A 5,000-nucleotide genomic window follows, 5' to 3' on the forward strand; every position below is an offset into this window, starting at 1 on the left:
GAGACAAGCCCATTCCACTCCCCGGTGATCAGGAGCCTCTTTTATTATGGAAAAGCACATGTGACCTTATTGTTGTTCTCTGGACTTGGTGACGATATTTATTTTAGATAGTGTCATGTCAGCTTTTTTTTTTCGGCCTGCCTTCATTTTCTTTTCACTACCCACTGGGTCCAGTGTACTGCCTTCAAAACGTAGTATGTAGATCTATTTGTATCGAGCATGCTGAAAAAAGAAACAAAGAAATAGTTTATAGAATTGGAAATCACATATTGTTTAGGTAAGTTTATACAGTTCATCTTAAATTTCTGCAAACCGTTGATTACTGCATTTTCATTTTTGTTTGAGTTTTGTATCTGTGGAATTAAATTCTTTCTCCTCCCAAATGTACCGACATTTAATAATAATTTATAAAAATAATTGTCATTAAGTGCATATCAACGCTCTATAGCATGCTCTGTGCGCTTTACAACTATTATTACCCCAGCAGACACTAGAGCATTCAGAAACAGCCTTGGCTTCCCAGAAAGCATACAGTGCAAGCTGCGGATTAAACGCGCTAAAACACTAACAAACTGATAAGATCTTTCGCTGTCCATAGCCGGGTACCAACGTCTGCTGTCTATACAATAGGCGTTGCCAAGTACTCATTCCCACCTGGGTTAGGTAAGGAAGTATAGGAACTTCTTGTAAAGTGCCGTTCCCAAGGACACAACGTCGGCCCCTAACAGGATTCGAACCCACAACCTAACAGTTGCGAGTCCAGAGAGAGAGAGAGAGAGAGAGAGAGAGAGAGAGAGAGAGAGAGAGAGAGACGCCAGTCAGTAAAAGTCTGTAGCACACAGAATACCACCGCCTATGGTATAGTAGTTAGGTTCTTGCTCTTCGTGTGCAGAAGACGTCAGTTCGAATGCTAAGTGGGGTAAATCTATATCAAGTATCTTCATATTATTATGTCTTATGGAACGCTGTATACATATTTTTAGTCCGGGTTAGCTTTGACGTCTTGACAGGTTGGGATGACACAGCGCTTCCAACGTGATCAAATTTGGGCCGATGATGGCGTAAAGCCTTTCCAATAATTGTCGTTAATTTTAGCGCTTACAACTAAGTTTTATAAGCGTTCTGTGCAGCAAGTGTTGCCTCAGACTCACACACCAAAGGTATCATTTTATACTAATAATAATAATTGACATTTATAGAGAGCTCAACTCAGATTAAAGTACACAGGCTTTGAATGCTTTACAATATAATGCAAGAATAACATAAAACGATGTGTTCTGACCAAAAGAAAATCTCTCTAAATATTCATCATATCAATTTAAAAGCAGAAATGACTTCAGCTGACATTTTGAAGGAATCAAAGAGTTTGCTTTCTCTATTGATATTGAGAGGTTTCCAATATGTTAGGACAGTTGAATCCAGCAGTTTAAAATTAAACCCTGCAAGGGTGCATGAGCACTAAATGGTATAAGGCGAATTTAAATTGATTTTCACTAAGCAAAGCAAGCCATTTCAGCTGAACCTGATAAACAAGATGTCAGTGGTTCGAATCCCATTTGAAGCTTTCTTGAACTAATTTGGACGGAAGCAAGTCCTTACTTTTTTGTGCCTTTTTTCCGAACTATGAGTAAAAGACTATTTACTTGCTGAAGAAAGACCATGAACATTCAGGCAGAATTGTATGCATTTTCCCCTCTTCTCTGCTTTGAAGTGATTGCGCTGTTAACTTAGGTTCAAAGATAGGGGTAAAATAATATCTATTTAAGGTGGCGCGGCAAAGCCTTTTGTAGCTTTTGATTCCAAAATGATTTTTATTGCATTTTCTGACGTCTTGGCTTTATCCTATCAGAGATAGGCGATAGAACATAGGCTCCGTTTACAAAAGAACTGCACCCTGTAAAAGAAACGTGACACATTTTAAAAACTTTTGTCGTTTTAAGATTTTACGTTCCCATTGACACAATATTCTGATCTGTTCGGAGGCGAGCTTCCTTTACTCTGGCTGAGGTTCTCAAACTATACTTTTTACATGAATCTTTGGGCATTGAACATGAATAATGATAGTGAAATTTGACATTTAGGTCTAATATGACAGGGGTAAAGACCTCCCGCACACCGACTGAGTCATACTTTGATTAGTAAGACTCACCCAGAGTGGAAGTGAGCGGACTTTCTTTGGGAATAGCGACAAAAGCACACGCAGCTTCCACTCAGACATTTTTTTAGTAAGAGCTTTACGGCACTCGCAACAAAATTAGGCCATATAGTTCTTAGTACAGTAGATTAAATGTGTTATTAGAGAAAAAAAACCAAAAGGGAAAAAAAAGGATGAGGGGTGTGGTGGTGAGGTATTGAAAAGAGATATTTGATAGGGGGGAGGGAGGGAAACAAACCACACCAGAGCACCCGCCAAACAACCCAGCCAGACTTGGACCTTAATTTCTGCTTGATTCACCTGTCAGAATGATCTATGGCGAGATCAGTTCTTCTTCCACCGGCATTTCCCGTCTACTCTGGTCTGTAGTGCTTTCCTAAACCCAATCTCGAAACAAGCAATACCATGAACAAAACTTCCCTGTAATATTTTTTGTGATACTGTTCCAAACTATTTCTGTTCCGACCGACAGTGCATTAAATGGATTAGTTTATAAGTATTAACTGTAAAACGAATACTCGTTGTAGATCTATTAGCAGAGTGGTTAATTCTTCTTTTGAACTCCACCCAATAAATAAAAGCAAATGATAAATAAATAGATACATCCATAAATAGGTAAACAAACAAATAAATTAATTAACAAGTAAATAAATAAATAGATAAATAAATACATTAACAATAATAATAATAATAATAATAATAATAATAATAATAATAATAATAATAATAATAATAATATGACAATAATAATAGTAATACTAATAATTATCATTATCATTATTATTATCACTTTAACAATAATACTAGATCTAATAATAATAATAAATAGATAGCATTTATATAGAGGAAATTCCCGCTCAACAGCAAGATCTATGGGTTTTACAATCTATATCATTTTAACCCCCACAAAAATGATAGCATTCTGAGACAATCTCAGATTCTTGAGAAACATACAGTGCAAGCTCTGCCTTAAAATTGGCGCTAAAACACTAACTTACTGACAAGATTTTTCGCTGTCTGTGGCAGGTACCTATTTCCACCTGTGTGAAATGAGAAAAAGTGTGTTTAAAGTGTCTTCCCAAAAGACATAACGTGTGGACTTGAGGCTCGAACACCTGAACCCGCAACCTTACGAGTCCGATAGCTTAACCAGTAGACTACCGACGCCGAATAAATGGATAAATAAATGATTGAATAAATAAATAAATAGATTAATTAATTAATTAATTAATTAAATAATTTTAAAAAACAATAAATAAATAATATGAAAACAAAAAGCGATGTAATGTTAAAATGAAGCAGTGCTGTGCTTTAATACATACCATACTCTTTGAAAAGAAAAGCGAGACCCAGCAGACAAATTCAATGGTAGATCAATCTCCCTACTCTCTTGATTAGCAGGACATGTTCATCCAGTCACCCCCTACCCCCTGCCCAAGTCCCCTCTTTCACGCCCATATTACACCCCCCCCCCCCCCCCGCGGTCCGTGTCCTTTCTTCTTTTCTTCTTTTTCTTTTCCTCTTTTTCTTTTCTTCTTTTTCTTTTCTTCTTTTTCTTTCTATTTTTTGTTGTTGTTGTTGCAATACAGCGGAATTGATTTTAGTTCACATTCACTTATTCCGATCATTCCGTCTTTATTTCAGCCAGTTTTCTCTTACTTTTTATTTTGACATACTATTATGTCGTGCTGCGGTGGAATCAGGCGCTTGTCAGTTTTGGGGCTGAATGGAGTTAGTAGTATCATTTGAAAGCTTGTTCATTTTTCTTGATTTTGATGGAAAAATATCTTTACATCTTGAATAGAAGTCGAGACATTTCCGATTGAAGGAGGTGGGGATCACCTGGTGTCAAAAGGAACAGTTGCCAAAGGTTGGTGACTTCCAAAGCTTAAGTGTCATTTGAAACTGCAATATTTTGTGTCGTTGTCCAACGTCTTTTCAGTAAAATTTCATACAGAAATGTGTTTTTAAAAGGATGTCAAACGTGTTGAGCCAAAAAAAAATAAATAAATAAATAAATAATAATACAAGTTACTCGACAGGCGGAAAACTGTCGATTGTTTCAATTTCATTATTTTGACGAGCACCCAATTTCACAACGATACTTCATAAAATTATTTTTTTACAACTTTTTTATTGCGGATATATTTAAATATCAATTTTTTCCTTTTTTTTTTGAGTTAACTTAGAAGACGATTGCTAATTTTCCCCATTTTTTCACCGCTATCCATTCAACCCATTCAATCAGCTGTAGCACTATGTGTTACTATGGTTCCTTATTTATAAAATACATTCCATATTTTCTGAATTAAAATGTAGCCTTCGAGTCTAAAAGCATGGAACACTATTACTTGCCCGGAATTTCTTAACACAGAAAAGTGCGTAAGCATTCCATGGAGAAAACTGAGTGTTAAAAGACTGGCACAATTTTTATTTTGAGGCATCGTATTTTAGTTATCCTATACTAGCGCATTGGCCCAAATCGAATTCTCGTGTCAGAGTCATCGCTAAGGTAACCAGTTGAACGAAGAGCAGCGTGTTTAGTCTGCAGTGTCAATAAAAAGGAAAACACGATTCTACGCTAGCGAAATCGGCCTGGGAACGCATCTCTGTCTGACTGCAGTAGATAGCCAAGGAAGTCACGAATTTTAACGCTGCATTACCCCCCCCCCTCTCTCTCTCTCTCTCTCTCTCTCTCTCTCTCTCTCTCTCTCTCTCTCTCTCTCTCTTTCTCTCTCTCCACACACACACACACACACACACTCACACACACACAAACATACACACACACACACACACACGCACGCACACACACGCACACACACATACTCACACACATAGACCC

The 5,000-nt window shown here is 37.1% G+C and overlaps 1 protein-coding gene across 1 annotated transcript in view; it reads left to right on the plus strand.

The window, feature by feature from the left end:
• LOC101852823 (synaptic vesicular amine transporter) overlaps positions 1 to 5,000 on the plus strand; it is a gene marked incomplete in the record, with an annotated part of 63,232 nt that overhangs the window by 20,106 nt on the left and 38,126 nt on the right.

The sequence above is a fragment of the Aplysia californica genome, unplaced genomic scaffold, assembly GCF_000002075.1.
Source record: "Aplysia californica isolate F4 #8 unplaced genomic scaffold, AplCal3.0 scaffold00032, whole genome shotgun sequence".
NCBI classification, from domain to species: domain Eukaryota; kingdom Metazoa; phylum Mollusca; class Gastropoda; order Aplysiida; family Aplysiidae; genus Aplysia; species Aplysia californica.